Source organism: Ursus maritimus, unplaced genomic scaffold, assembly GCF_017311325.1.
Source record: "Ursus maritimus isolate PB19 unplaced genomic scaffold, ASM1731132v1 scaffold_16, whole genome shotgun sequence".
Classification (NCBI taxonomy): Eukaryota; Metazoa; Chordata; class Mammalia; order Carnivora; family Ursidae; genus Ursus; species Ursus maritimus.
The window spans coordinates 51,004,123-51,020,463 of NW_024424008.1; the positions used below are offsets into that span (position 1 = coordinate 51,004,123).

General features: G+C 48.7%; 1 long non-coding RNA gene across 1 annotated transcript in view; it reads left to right on the forward strand.

Moving 5' to 3' along the window:
* Positions 1 to 9,932, forward strand: part of LOC121102925 — a 102,448-nt gene extending 92,516 nt beyond the window's left edge. Inside the window, exon 3 of the long non-coding RNA XR_005835075.1 lies at positions 9,482 to 9,932. This is a non-coding gene — a long non-coding RNA (uncharacterized LOC121102925). The remainder of the gene's footprint in view (positions 1 to 9,481) is intronic.
* The last annotated feature ends 6,409 nt before the right edge of the window (positions 9,933 to 16,341 follow it).

Consider the following 16,341-nt stretch of genomic DNA (forward strand, 5'->3'; position numbering starts at 1 on the left):
ATGGCATGAAGAAAATCATAAGGAAGGGGCGCCTGGCTGGCTCACTCGTTAAGCATCTGCCTTCGGCTCAGGGCGTTATCCCAGGGCCTAGAATTGAGCCCCACATCGGGCTCCCTGCTCTGCTGGGAGCCTGCTTCTTCCTCTCCCACTCTCCCTGCTTGTGTTCCCCCTTTCGCTGGCTGTCTCTCTCTCTGTCAAATAAGCAAAATAAAAATCTTTAAAAAAAAATCGTAAGGAAGAGAAAATACATTTGCAGTACTGTACTGCATTTATTGAAAAAAATCTGCATTTAATTGGACCCGTGCAGTTCAAACCAGTGCTGTTCAATGGCCAGCTGTAATTTCCTACTGCTGTGGAACACATTACCACAAACCCTGTGGCTCGAAACAATACCCATTTATTATCTCCGTTTCCATACGTTAGGAGTCAGCTCTTGCTTGGTTGGGTTCTCCGCTCAGCATCTCATGAGGCATTGATATTAAGGTATCTGCTGGGCTGTGTTCTCATCTGAAGCTTGGGAACCTCTTGCAAACTGTTAACAGAATTGAGTTCCTTGTGGTTGTTGGACTGAGGCCCCCATTTTCTTGCTAGCTGTCAGCCTGGGGCCCTCAGCTCCTAGTAGGAGAATCTCCATCCAGTCTGCTAGGAAGGAGTCTTATGTAGTGTAAGGTACTCAAGGGAGGGACTATCTCAGTATATTTACAGGTCCTGCCCACACTGTGGGCAGGGGTACAGGATGTTTGCACCAGAGGTGGCAATCTGGGAGGTCATCTGAGAATTCTGCCCATCGTAGCCACCAGTCTATGGAACATGCCCAGGACAAGATTATAACTATGGACAAAGGGAAAACTTCCCCCATTGAATAAATCATTAAAGAGATGGTGGGAAACAAAAATAAATTATGATACATCCCATGAATTATTTTTGGGTAGTGATCCAGTTATGTGCAAATGTAACACTTTCCCTTGGGCTTGTTTTTCATGAGATTGCTCGAGCCAGTGAATCACAGGTATCCAATGATCCTGTGAAGACAGTAGGGGTTCCAGAACTCCTGTATTGGATGGATTTCAGGGAGGTAATTTGGTTTTAAAGATTTTATTTATTTATTTCAGAGAGAGTGAGTGAGAGAGAGAGCATAAGCAGGGGGAGGAGCAGAGTCCCCACTGAGCAGGGAGCCTGATTCGGGGCTCAATCCTGGGACTCCGGGATCATGACCTGAATTGAAGGCAGAACTTAACCGACTGAGCCGTCCAGGTGCCCTAGAGAGTAATTTGGTTGAAGAGAATGGGCAGGGAACCTTTCTTAAGTTGCAACTGTTTTTATTTAGAATGCATGTTTACTTAATGGGCAGGTGTTAAATATGTCTCTAAGTCACTTTTTTGATTTCTCATCAGTGAATGCAATCATTTGAACTTTGGAGAAATATGTCAAATACTTCTGGGTGCTTAGATTGAGTACTGAGTATGTGAGACCCCTGAAGTTGACACAACAGCATAGTGAAGATTAAAAAGTACAACAGAATCACAAGCTCTGGCTTCTGGTTCCAGGTTCGTCTGCCTGCAGCTCACTGTGTGACTTTGAGCAAATCACTTTCCCTCTCTGAGTCTCTGTAGAATAAGGAGTTAGGGCAAAATGTTCTCAAAGGCCTGGCTTGTTAGAGTCTTTGTCCTTGTTATCAAGGGCATCCTGGAGCTCCCAAAGATCTGGAACACTCAGGAATAAGAGATTTCTCAGGCTGTTGGGCCCTTCTGAGGGTACTTGTCTCTACACAATTCAATATTCACCCTGATCCAGGCAGACCGGGCTCTTTTTTGTTTATAAATGTCTCTACAAAGAGATACCATGGCCTCTTCCTCTAATCTACTCAAGTATTCCGCCCTGCTCCCACCCCTAGGATGATTTCTCATTATCCCCCCAATGCCACCTGGCCATATATGACACTGAGATAGGATGCAAGTTGTACCAACATTTGAATTAGTAGTTGGAAATGCTGTCAAATTGGCAGCTGCCCAAGGGGGTTGGCAGGTTAGGAACAGGAGAGAATATTTACTCAACAAAGACAAAATTTTTCCAGCCAACATTCCCCGAGTATGTCTCTCCTATACAAGAAACACTAGGTTAAGCGCTACTAGATACAAATATAAATACGAAATCCTTGCCTTTATTCTTAAGGAGCTGCTGATCTCAGAGAACAGTGGATCAGAGTAGAGAATTGGCTTCATGGGCTCCTTAGTCCCATTTAACCATGGAGAAAACCATCCTAAGAAATTGTCATCTATTCTGACATGTACAGGGGCTTGTGGCAAAGGACTGGGTCCTTAGTGAGCCACCTTGTCTGTGTGATGATCTCTTTGACACATCATCGTGGTTTGGCTACAGCCCTCACTCATTCCATTGAACTCTCATCTAGGTGTTGCTGTGAAGGTACTTTGAGGATGTGATTAAAATCCACAGTCACTTGCCTTTAAATAGGGGACATTATCCCAGATCATCCAGGTAGACTTGATCCTGTTGAAAGATCTGGAAGGCAGGGTTGAGACCTCCCGGAGAGAAGAGAAAATTTTGCTCATGGACAGCAGCTTCAGTCCGTACCCAAGAGTCCCAGCCTGCCCTGCAGACTCCAGACTTGCCTAGCCAGCCCCTGCGGTCACATAAACAGGTTCCTCGCAATTTATATCTTAATATATACCTCCAGCTCATTCTCCTTCTCTGGTTGAACACTGACTGATACCGATCGTGGTTCCAGAAGTAGGGTGAATGCATTTGTATTTTGCTTGTAGGATGGACCTCCATCTTTTTGGGGATCAGAGACAAAAGAGAATAATGTCTACCCATCACCAAAGATATCACATTCTAACCTCTGGAACCTGTGACTGTGTTACGTTACGTGGCAAAGGGGAATTAACATTGCACATGGAATTAAGGCTGCTAATCAGCTGACCTTAAAATAGGGAGACTACTTTGGATTATTCAGGTGGACCCAGTGTAATCGCAAAGGCCCTTAAAGGTGGAGGAAGGAGGTAGAAGAGGGAGAAGAGAGCTGGCAGATGACTACTCAGCCCAATGTTGCTTGCTTTGAAGACAGAGGAGACAAGGACACTGTACAGCTTCTAGAAGCTTCAAAAGGCCAGGGAATGGATTCTCCCCTAGAACTTCCAGAAGGGAATGCTGACACCTTGATTTTAGCCCAGTGAATCCCTCTCTGAGCTGACCTCCAGAACTGTAAGATAATGAATTGTGTGGTAAGCCCCTAATTTGTGGTAATTTGCTACAGCAACAATAGGAAACCACAATCCCCATCTCTCCCAGGGACGGGTTGTCGATGGCTACACCACCAGCGTTGGGATAGGAGGTTTGTTCTTCCCAGCAAGCCCATCACCTGGCCTCTGCCTTACCCCTGCCCTGCAGGTGCCCTCCCAGGGCACTTGGTGCTGCCCTCAGCTTTTTGACATGGCCTACCCCCACCCCACAGTCTGGACAAGTCTGGGAAGGTCCAGAGCCTGCAGCCTGGGATGGCACCCTCGTCTTTACTCTCCCCCACCAAGACAGCTCCCCAACCAGATGTACTGTCTCTTTATAGGCTATTGGTGCCCAGAAGACACCTAACAGAAATTATGCAATGCTGCTTCTCATTGCTTTTTTTTTTTTTTTTTCCTGAAAGGTGTTTCATTCTCTCTCTCCAAGCTTATGAGGCCATAGGGATTCTCTAGCTTTATAACCTCATATTATTTTGTCAATCAGTGATCTGAAGGAGATGTTTTCCTCAGCTTCACTCACTTCTTCCAGGAGGATGCTTCAAGCCTATGTTTACGATATTCTCTGGAAGAAATCTCTTTCCGTACCCGGGGCCTTAAAAAAAAACCCTGGTAACTGTCTAGAAGGAGATCAAACAGGAACAAAAGTCACTTTCATCTTCTTCCTTCATATTCTCCTTCCTCCTGTCTCTTCCTTCCTTCCTCCACTCCACCCACACGTATTGATGAAGTTCCAGCCCTGGTTCTGACCCTGTTGTGAGAGCTGGTACTTGTATGAGTTCCTTAGTGCTGCCGAAACAAAGTACCACACACCACGTGGCTTAAAATGACAGAAGTTTATTCTCTCGCAGTTCTGGATCCTAGAAGTCCGAAATCAAGGTGTTGGCAGGGCCACGCTCCCTCTGAGACCCTAGGTGGAATCCTTTCTTGCCTCTTCCAGCTTCCGGTGGTAGCCAACCACCTGAGGCGTCCTTGGCCCATAGCTGCCTCTCTCCAGTCTCTGCCTCCATCGTCACAGGTCTGTCTTCACATTGTCTTCCCTCTGTGCATGCCTGCTTTCATCTCTTTTCTTCTCGTAAGGCTGGAAGTCATATTGGATTAGGGACCCGCTGTTTTCCTGTGTGACTTCATCTTAACCAATCACATCAGCAATGACCCCCATTCCAAATAAGGTTACATTCTAAGGTACTGGGGGTTAGGACTTTGACATATTCTTTTAGGGGGAATTGGGGACACAATCCAACCCATAACAGTAATCAAAGGTCAATTGACTCACTCCGGCTTCTACTTAGGAAGGAAAAGGAAAATCTAAACTGACAGCGGCTACAGGGCCTGCTGGTCTGGAGAGCAGGGATTATCACAGGGTAGCTGGGGGCATGGCGTGGGGGAGTCACTGAGAGTTAGGGGAGTGCTGGCTGCTATAACAAATTCATACTAGGATTTATTGCTTGCATATGTAATAGCTCAGCATGCCTGTGTGGTAGTTCAGGGACCTGGGCTCCTCCTAGTCTGTGACTCTGCCTTACTCTAGGACCTTGTCTTCTGCCTCTGGCCAGTAGAAAGAAACAGGGAGCCTAAAAAAGACACATTTGGGCAAATGATAGGAATAATGACATGACAATATTTACATAGCACTCTACAGACTAATCTGGGCATCAGTTCTTTATATACATTTACTCGTTTCGTTTGCACGGCAGTTATGTGGTGTAGATACTATGAGTATTTCCACTTTACAGATGAGGAAGTTGAGCATGGGAAGATGAAATGGCTTGCCCAGTTGGTTGAGAGCAGATTGTAGCAACAGTGGGGGTAAGAGGAGTCAAGAGAGCCCAGGAGAGAGAGAAGTAAAAGGATGTAGGGTTATAGAGAAGGCAGAGGCTGGATCAGGAAGGGCATCAAAGGCCATGCTAAGAAACTGGACTTGAAACTAATGCCAAGGAGAAGCCATAGAAAGGCTGACATGGCCGGATTTGCCACCAGATCTCTCCAGTGTGTGGTCAAGAAGGATTTGAGAGTTGACACTGGGGGTGGGAAGCTGTGTCAGTCAGGATGCTCTAAGTCCTAGAGAACCCAGATGAAACTAGCTAGGCAAAAAGAGCTACTTATTTCATAGGGCAAGAAACATGGTGGCAGCAAGTGTCCAGGCTTGGTTAATTGGGCAGCTGCACAGTGCCATGAGAACTCAGGGTCTTCCCATCTTTCTGCTCTGCAGTCCTCAGCCTGTTGGCCATGACCTCTCCCATGCATGATGCTTCCCACGCAGATGGGGCCACGTCTCTTCCTGTGTGTCTCTCTTCATCAGCAAGGAAACCTTTCCCTGAAGCGCTCCAGCAGATTTCCTTACCTTTCTTTGGCCAGGTTTGGATTCCCTGCTCCTTCCCAAGTGAATCACTTACAAGGAGAATGAATTTGCCATGACGCATTTTGATGCATCCACTTGCCTTTGCACCATTTGGAAGAGAGATGGATACTTGGGTAGGTGGCCGACAGCATCCGTACAGAAGATGACTTAGAGGTAGTGGCCCCTGGGGGATGTCAGCCTAGAAATGTGGCCTGGATGAAGAGGTTCAGAGCGAGGCAGTAGGGAGAAAGATAAGTAGACGAATTCTAAACTAAGAAGGAGATGGCATGACTGGAGCTTGGTGATTAATTAGGTGAGGAGGTAAGAGAGCACAAAGGTCAAAGGGTGACCAGGTCTTAGTGTGGGCAATATGGCAGGAAGGCAAAGCAGGCAGCTTCTCTCTTACACTCTCAACAAATATTGCTAGTCGTGTCTCAGGAGCCAGGCACTTACATCTGGGTATTTTCAGAGGTGAGTGTGATTAGGTGAGGAAGTGGAGTTTTAACAAAATGAAAGTTTGTCCAAGGTCATAGGGCTGGTGAGTAAGCGGTGGGCCTGGATTTGAATCTAGGTCTTTCTGTCTGACTCCAGAGCCCATTTTATTGCCACAAGTCCATCCTGCCTCTGTTAAATGGACATTAATCACAGTCCTTGCTCCATAAAGAACAAGAGAGGTTAGCACATAAGTAAATATACTAAATGGCAGAATGTGATAAGCACCAAAAAGGACCCAGAAGAAATGAATGTTTTTGAACACCTACTTTACTTCAGGCACAATACTGAGCACGTTACAGAAGCTCTCTCATTTAATTCTTGAGACAACCTGAGGTGGTTTTTACTGACCCCTCTCCAAGGATAAGGAACCATTCTGGGCAGAAGAGTAATAATGACAGTTACTAATCAGGCACTGGGTGACATGCTTGGTGTGTAAGCCTCATCATAACCCATGAAGCATGTGCCCACCTAGTTTGAGAGGCTAAAAATTAGGGGCACACAGCTGAAGTCCATCCGGGATCCCTTCACCCCCATCACTTACAGGATGAAGGCCAGTCTCCCTTCTCTGCGCACGGTCCTTCGGGACCCACCCCCAACTCTCTCTTGCCTTGTTGCTCACTAACCACTGCTTCGAATCTGTTGGTCTGGTAACACTGAACCAATTGTGGTTCTTCAGAGCTGGAACAAGGGTGAGGTAGGTGAAGTCCCTAGGGCACAGAATTTAAGGTGGCATTACTCTCAATTGCATCAATGGGCAATTTGCAGGATGCCAAGCGTGGTGTCTCACCCTAGTATCTGCCCTGCTACATGGCTGTCCTTCAACACACTTGGGATCTTGTTTCTTCTCTTAGGGGTATCCTCTTTTCCCCTTCTCCTCAACCTCAATTTGGCTTATGTTCATCCTTCATAGTCTGCTAAGATATCACCTCCTCCAGGAAGCCTTCCCCAACTACCTCTGACCTCTCAGGCTAGGACAGGTGGCCCTTCTTGGCACTCCTACTGCGTTGATACATTTCTCATTGCACTTTCATCAAAAAGAACAGTTAATCTGTTTCTGTGTCTGTTTTCCCCACTAGATTGTGATCCTCTTGAAGGCAGTCTTATATACTTTTGTGTCCCCATCACTTGGCACAGTGCCTGGTATGCGGTAGGTAGTTACTAAACGTTTGTTGAACTAACTAACTGTTATGAGCTGAGTTATGTGCTCACAAATCCTTATGATGAAGCCCCAACCCCCAGTGCCTCAGGATATGAATATATTTGAAGATAGGGCCTTTAAAGAGGTAATGAAGGTGAAATGAGGTCACTAGGATGGGTCTTAGTCCAATACAACCGTTGTCCTTTCAAGAAGAGGAGATTGGGACACAGATACAGAGGGAAGACCATGTGAAGATGCAGGGAGCAGGGGGCAACTTACAAGCCAAGGAGAGAGGCCCAGAAGAAACCAACTTTTGGCACCTTGACTCAGGACTCAGACCCTGGGTGTTCATGCAGTCGTTGCTCAATAAATGCTTACAGTGTTTGTGTTGTTCAGGAGTCGAGATAATTCTCACTTGTTCACTGGGGTAGCCTGCCAGCCTTGTTGGATGAAAATCGAGCCAGGCTGTGAGAGGAGGCACCCTGGTGGTCTCAGGGAGCCTGACCCTGAGTCTGCTTGGACTCTTACCTCATACACACCCAAGGTGTCAGGAAGGGGAGCACCAGTGGCCTCAGACCCCAGACTCAACACCACCCCCTCTCCTGGCTGCACAGGTCACACTGTGAAACTGTCATGTTTTGGAACTTCACGGATCACTCATCATTTCTGTGTTCAGAAATATTTACTGGGAGCCTGTGACGTGCCGAGCAGTCTCCCAGACCCTGGGGCCACTGTGCTGCAGGAGACAGACCAAGATGCTTCCTCTCCTGAAGCTCACTTTCTAGCTCGATCGAGACCTTTTCTAGCTCGATCGAGACCTTTCCCAGAAATCAGCCTCTGATACCGCGCACAACTCACGTTTCCGTGCTTCGTAGTTTGCGAAGCACGCGGATGCTCATCATAGCTTGATCATCTTTGGAGCCGTGTGCAGAATGATCACATTTCACAGATTTTCACACTGATATTTCTTCTCATCTCAACATCTCTGACATCAGGGTGGGTCTTACAGTCGGTGGCATGTCATAGTTCAATTGGCAGTGTTTACTTTCTTAGTGGTAAAGAAAAGAATGGTGGGTCTTAGAGTCAATGGTATCTTAGATTTAGCAAAATATAGACTTATCTCTGTTTCGCAGATAATGAGGCTGAAGTTCAGAGTTGGTGGCTTTTCAAGGTCACATGGCTATGTTGTCTCTGCAGGCTGGAGGAGTCTTGGAGCATTACGGCTCTGTGGAAAGCCACAGTACCCTTGGCTGGAGTGTCATTTCTGCTCTTGGGGAATTTGATTTCCAAGCACATCACAGCTTGCTGCTCTCATTTTTCTATAGGGAAAGGAAGCTCTGCTCAGTCCCAGGATGAGCTTCAAAGGGAGCCTGTCTCCTCCTCACTCCACCCCACCAGGGGAGCAGCAGGAGTGTAGCTAAGGCCAGAGTTAAGCATGTCTGGGATCAAAAGAGCCCCCATCCCTCCAGAGTACCCAGGAGGCTTGACTGAGCTCCCTCTCCGGTCTGCTGAGGGATCAGTTGACAAAATACATCTGGGCAAGGAGGAGGCTTCTGTGATCACCTGTCATCTCCCCTAAACACCCCTGATGCATTTTCTCTCTTCATTACCCACGAGGTGTCAACCCTTCCGTGGTGATCTACAGTCTGACACACCCGCTTCCCTGTGGCTGGAAGGCAGTCATGCTGCCGGGGGAGCGGGGAGAAGCAGGGAATGCATCCTCTATGGAGACCAGGAGAAAAGGAGGAGGAGGGAAAGAAAGAGAGGGCTGTTGGAGGGGAAAGCGGAACTGGCAGTTGACATTGCCTTGTCTTTATCCCATGGCTAATCCTAAAGCCGAGCCCTGGACCCAAAGCTAGGTGTGGGGTTGCCCCAGAGAACACAACGTAAGCATGGCTCTGCTTCTCCAGTGCTGTGTCCTACACACACACACACACACACAAAATCATGGCCTGGGTCAATCTCTTTCCTTCCTACCTAGAAGTCTCCACCTGGTCAGCAGCCACAATGAGAGGTTTCCTACTCTCATCTTGGATTTTCCACAGATGATGTGAGACCCCAAGAGGCCACTTTCTCCATATTCATTCCTCCACCTCTACCCTACATATATCTGTTCAGTGGTTTTAGAGTTCCTCCAGAAGAGTTCCCAGTATCTCCCCTTTTGCTGACTAGACCAGAAGCATGCCATGAAAACCCCACCTCTGTATGTTTTCTCACTCCAATGATGCTTTCCCCTCTCTTTTTCTCCTTTAGCCCTCAACTGAAGTCCCGCCTGTTCTGGGAAGACCCTGCCTAGACCCAGCCAGGGTCCTGCCCACAGCCGGCCTGCTGGTCCTTCATATAAAGGGGAGTCAGGTCCTGTGCCTGGAGCCAGAGTGAATCAGTGAGCAAGGAGGGCTGCCCCAAAAGGCCCTGGGGGAGGACCCCTGCCTCCTCTTCGCTGGGCCCACCTCAGTGCCATGCATCAGTTCTGACAACTTTGGTTATGTGCCTGAATTCTTGTTTTGGCCGTGGGCTTGTGTGCCCTGTCCTGTATGCCCACCAACCTCCATTCCAGGATTCAGTTGAATCCCAGGCCTTAAACGTGAACCTTCCCCTAGAGGGTAGAAGGATCATACCCTCTACATCTTGGAACTTAACCTGGACTGAGACTAGAGACAGTTGTGTCCCATGGTACCTGCCTATTCACCAGACCGAGCCTCAGAAGCCGTTGTCCTCCGAGGCGTCCGTTTCTGCAGCACCTAGCCCGGCCCGGAGGCAGGTAGGTGCTGGCTCCCGGTTCCTTCCTGCCTTCCCCATCCTGCGCTCGGGGACTCAGGCTGCTCTGCCACATCTGAACGGCCCAGGAGGTCTCCTGACTCCTGCGGTCTATAGGCGTCCTCCATGCCATTCTCTTGCTTCTCCAGTGATGAGTACAGGAAGCAAAGTTACCTTTGACATATATGTCCTAATCCCTCAACTTCTGCACATCACTTGGGATCAGAGACCGTCCTGTGAGTTCCCTGCCTCCTGCATAGTGGGTACAAAGAACTTTGTCTGCAAAGCAAATGCTAACATCCTGGGAGATCCTGATGTGATGATTCAGGTCACCCTCGACCTTCAGCCCCCGCCTGGCCTTTCCGTTCCTGAGGTTCTTCACCTTCTCTCCAGTCATTCACAGTGACATGTTAGCGGTTGGATGTAGAATTCTGTGGGGCGTGGATGGTGCTTGGTTCAAGTGGGCATCCTGTCATCCAGCATGGAACCTGTCCTGCAGTAGGTAACCAGGAAACAGCTGACCAGAGTTGTGAACCTGAACTCGATAACCACACCTCGAGCCCCTAATGTGTGCAAAGCATGGACCTAAGTAGCTTAGGTTCCAGGAAGAAAACTGAACCGAACAGGGTATCTGACCTTCAGGAAACCAGGCTGGGCAAAGGCACTGATCATTTCCCATTAACTGCAAACGAGTGCCACGTGGGTTGGAGACTCATTCTAGATCAGGGGTTATCAACTGGCAAGATAGAGATGGTAGACTTAGAAGAAGATGAGATTCATCATGAGCACATAAATGCCATTCTTGGAAAACACATGTCCTCTGCTTCTACGCTGGTGAGGTGCAAGGCCTTCCGTGTGGTGACTAGTGGGACGGGGTCAGAGCAAGGCCAGCAGCCAGGAGCCACGGAGGATTCCAGCTCCAGTCGGTCCCAGAACGCCTGAGCTCCCAGCTCTTCCTCTTCCTTCAGGTGAGGAGTGAGGGCTCTGATGGGGGAAGACAGCCTGCCAGTGGCTGCCTGAGTGGCAGCAGGCAGTCTTGTCAGCCATTACCCTGCCGGAGTAATCCTCGAACCCGTGCGCCTCTCCATTTGATCTGCCTGAGACCGCAGGAGATAGTCAAATGCTTTTGGCTAATATTGTATGCACGCATAATTAGATGGCAGCAATTGCCATCTGGGTTCCTAGCACTTGTTCCAACATCCAGGCCCTGGGCAAGGAGGTGGTGGGAGCGAGTAAGGGAGGCCTCCCCCAGCCCTGCCCGTCCTCTGTCAGCCTCCCAGAGAGCAGATTGGAAGCCTGGATCCTGGGAGCACAGCCCTGTGGAAGGACAACGATGCTCAATGAAGAGTGACAACAGGCAGGTGGCAGAGGGAATCGAACTGTGGTTGTGTCTCTGCCAGCTCATGGGTTGGCATGGCATTGCAGGCTGGGTGGGTTGCCATGAGCATGGGGGACGAGGGCTTGTGGGCAGCCCTTGTTTCAGAGAGGTAGCCAAGAGTAGGTTTGAGGGTTCTCAGAGCAGTGACGAGGCTGACGAGATGCCATCTGCCCCGCCCCTGGCACCGGGTCCCTCCACCTTCTGACTGTTGGAGCTCCCTGCGGGTGCCAATGACACAGGCATATGCTTGGCCAGGCCTGGCTGACATTTTCCCGAGGCTGGTGCTCAGACTTCCTGGCTGGGAAGGGGAGGTGGGGAAAAGGGCGGTCCAGAGAGCCTGGAGGGGGGATGGTCTTCTGAGAAGGAGACCAAAGAGCACGGACAGGCATGTATTCCAAACCCTCACACACTTCATTATCTTCTCTCCTCTGACTCGGGGAGGGTCCTGGCAATGGTGGCTTTGGCACAGTCCCTCGTCACACATGCTACCTGCTGGGCCACATTTTCATTAACCAGTCCATTCAGGTGGGTGTCCGGCAGCTTCTGCCCGGAGGCGCTGAGGCATGGTGTGGTGGAAGGATCATTCATGGGCTTTAGGGTAGGCAGGACTGGGTTGTATCCCAGCTCTGCATTTCCCGACCAAATGACCCAGGTCAAGTTACTGAACCTGCTGCGGCTCTGTCAGCAAAATGCAGCCGTGAGGCCTGAGAGGGTGCCTGGCACATAAGAGATACGTAGAAAACGTTAGCTTCATCTTTTCTTTCCTTCCATGTAGGGTTGAGCCTATACTTTCTGTTCTCTCCTTATTGGCAAAGGGAAAAAGTGGGGAAAAAAAAAAGAAAAGTCATTCCCTAGGGGGTCTCTAGGCTCAGCTGTTTGGCATCAGGAGAGTGTGTGGACCATTTTGGCCAAAGAAGCTCCCTGCATTTCCAGTGCCCTGTTCTCTGCTGCTTGCCCCAAGACAGAACCTGAGCTCCCCCTTGTGCCGTTCCATAGCTCCGTGGAGGCTTGTCTGCCAGGGCACCGAGCACTTGGCCATTGTTTTTGTTGTACTTGTGTTTGAATCCTTAATCTCCTGTACAATTTCTGGCAAATGGTAAGATTTTGCAAAATGTTTGTTGAGTGACTGACTGACTGTGGCCTCACACAGTTATCTCACTATGGCTCCATACCGGGCTGTCAGGAGCAGATGGAAGGAGAATGGGAGGAGACCAAGATGAACATGGAAGGGAACTAGGAGATTTCTGGAGTCCAACACATCATAGAGGAGAGCATGGCTTTTGGATTTCATTGGCCCAGGTAATAATCCTGGCTCAGCCATGCAATAGTTGTGTGATTTTGGGGAAGTTACTTAACTACTCTGAACCTCGGTCTCCTCATCACTAAGATTGGTATAATACTTACCTCACAGGTTTATTATGATTGAAAAAAGCATGCAAAATTTGCCACATAGTAGGTGCTCAGGAGAATGGTGGCTATACTGATTATACTGTAAGATAATGAGTGGGACCTCTTGATAGTTAGACATCTATTAAACTTGACTGGAATCTAAATTCTGTATCCTGTAACATGAACCTGTGATTTCAAGCTCTTTCACTTATTTTTTCCTATGTCATCCACCGCCAGGCTTGTCTGTATCTTCTCCCTCACTGGGTTCCATATACCCTCTAGTCCCTTCCAGAATTTGCTTAGTTTTGTAGCCTTGTTGAAGATTAAGGGAGGCGAGATTTGAAGAGAGGGTTCAGGACAGTTGGTGGGACACAACCCTTGGTGATCTTGCCAGCTCTTTCTCTTTTTCCTTTCTTTTCTCTTTCCTCTTCAGAGTATCAAACATCCTCACGCTTGCTTCATGTAGACTGGTTCTGTTCACTTCAAGATCTCTTGGGGGCCTTCTCTTCTTTTATAGAAATTTATAGGATGTTCTTTCTGAGGAAAACTCGAGAGAATGAAGAGCTTTCTCTCTGGTTACCTCTTGATTATCACTCACTCAGAAGTGTGGATGGCTGCTGGTGAAGGTACTAGATACTCCATTCATAGGTTCTGAGAAGACTTAGGATGACCCTAGGCTTTATTCGGGTCGGTGTCAGCAGCTACCCTGAGCTGGGGTGGGGTGCAGCAGTAGGGTGGGGTCAGGAGTTGTTAGTACCGGAAATCAGGTAGGGGGTTAGGATATGGATGGTTCATCTGGTTAGTGTGGGGATTCTGCCAGCAAACACGAGTTCTAGGGAAGTACTTCCGGACTCCTGCACAGGGCAGGGAGTTGGCAAGAGGCAGCCAGGTGCATTAGGACTCCAGTCAAGCAGGGCAGGCTTTATTGCCATAGAGAACTGGAGCGATGATAGGCAGGAAACCTACACTGAAGGCTGAGTTTTAGCTCTTTGCTTTTAAATGTATGTGTTTCTTGCCCCTGTGTGAGGCCATGGGGCTGCATTCCTATATGCTCATGATGCTGAGGCCTGCAAGATCAGGTGATACATGTGCTCCCTCCTGGAGGAATTTGCTGGGTAGTCCTTGCCTTAATTATCTGGGCAAAAGGTGGGTTCTGGGACAGAACTCAGACGGCAGGTCCTAGGTAGGTTGGAGGGTAAATCCTATCCTGCTTACCTGGATGTGGACCTCCAGGATCCTGGATGAGCAGGGGAATGATGTCCTCTGGCAAGGGACCAAGCCAGGAGTCCATCCTGGTGGTGAACAACCTTCTGAAGGCTCCAAATTGAACATGAACCAGATGTGGCTCTTGAACCAGATAACTGGGTTTTGTATTCTTCTGTGTTTTTTCCCTTTTGTTTCTCTGCAGTCTTTGATAAAGTTTTATTTAACCATTCCAGCTTGATCTCAGCTATCCTGTAGAGAGCAAAGAAGATGTTCATGCCTCCACTTGGGGTCACAAGGTCCTGAACGCCAGGACTTTGTCATTCCCGAAGGTCTCGGTGATCCAGGGCGCCATGAGATCCAGCCTCCTTTATCCCCAAGGGTTCTCTCTGTTGCACACTGTGGAGGATCAGAGCTTTAGCTTGCTAAGGAAAATGGCCATTTTTTGGTTGTTGGCAGGGACAAGGCTGTGACTGACAGTATACAGGCTTCTTGAACATGGTGTGTATTGAATCTGTAGCAGCTCAACCCACCCCTTTGTGGACTGAGGTCCCAACAGCTCTCTGTGCCCTGATGAGGTTCATCTTCATAACCTGGGGAGGGGGCTTTGTTAGTCAGGGCTGAGGTCATTAGGGGCATGGACTCTGTCTCCCGTCTTGTCTCTGGCTCCCAAATTGAGTTCCCAGCATGGACTGGCAGCCTGCCCTTCTCCGAGTTCTGGGTCTGTGCTCCCTGCCTGCATTGAGGGGCTTCAGAAAGGTCCTTCTCTTATCTCCCTGCCAGCACCGTGCCCCAGAGGCCCACACCAGACCCGGTGGAGCTGGCCTTGAGTGCCAGGGGGCCGAGGTGGTGACCTCCTTGCATGGAGCCCTTTTCCAGAGAATTCATCGCAAGTCCACATTCAATTAGGGAGAGCAGACTGAATGAGACAATGGTCCATACCGCTTGTTAAGTAACAGTCCTAATTGATGACAGGGATGGTGCAGTGGCTTGGAAGCCAGCTCAGATTGTGTTTTTAAAATTCTCCTTTCTCCTGGGCTGCCTGCCAGAACTTCATGGCATGGCTCTTGAGGGGAACAAAGGAGGCTTTGAAAATCTTTCTCCCCCTCCTTCAAATGCTTATCTGAAAGGACATCTTTTTCCCCTTAGTTGCTGCAATCATAAAAGCACAGGTGATAAACTGCTTCTTTGTAATCATCAATTGTGAAGGTTTCCTCCCCAAAAAGTGGGAATCGCTGCGGCCGCAAGGTGGAGAGGACCATCTTGGCGCCCACACTGATGCCTATCGAGCCTCCAGGAAGGAGAGGGAGGGGGAAGTGAACTTTGTTCAGTGACCACTTTTATCTCTGGGTCTCTGGGTCTCGGGCTGCTGAAATGTCAAACCAGGGCTAGATGGACTCTCCTCACAGCGGTGCTGCTCCGAGGCTGCTTCCGGGCCCCGAGGGGATGGAGGGCGGCGGTGGGTGGGGTGGGGGACTGCGAGTGAACAGAACATATCTTGAATTCTTGAAGCTGGAGTTCCGGCTTCCATGGCTATATTCTGGAGAGGAAGGCTGCAGGGAGGAGCCATCAGATGTCGGTTTTGCAATGACCTTGAGAAGCTGTCTCGGAAAGGACAGTGCTTAAGCCCATTTGAGAGGAGAATCTGTCTGATTTTTAAGCTCCCCAGATAGGTAAGTGGAGACTGAAGCGTAGTTAGGCCTGGGGTTTGGATTGGATTCAGAATCTTGGGTTCCCAGGTCAGTTCCTGCCCTGGTTCACAGGCTGTCTGCTGACCCCACTCTGCCCTGGGGCCAGGTGGAGGGGGAGCCCCTGGCTAGGGTCATTTACAGCTAAGAGCGTACGCGGTCAGCTTAATTCAGTAACATTTCAGATTTTTCAAGCTGGAGGAGATGATATCTGAGTTGGCTGTTTTATTTTTTAAAAATTTAAAAAATTTCACAGAGTACCTACTGTGTTGTATACACGCACATAAGTGCATTATGCTTATGAACACATTTTATCCACACGATAGTCCCGTGGAAGAGAGGAGGAAACTGAGGTGCAGAGAGGTTAAATGCTTTGCCTCATACCACACGGTAATTGACAGAGTCAAAATTCATACTCGGGAACACTGGATCAAAAGCTTGTACTCTCTACTACTTTATTCTTCTTGCTTTCATGCTGCTATGCTGGACATTGAAGGATGAATAGGAGTTTGTCAGGTAGACAATAGGAGGGAGAGAATATTTAGCAGGAGTCAAGGCATTAGGTGTAAACAATTTTGGAAATAATGGGAAACTCATGTCTGTTGAGTACCTCCCTTGTGCTAGGCACCGTGCAAAGCACTTCATACATTTATCGTTTAATTTATTTTCAGATTAACTCTATAAAGTAGGTATCATTT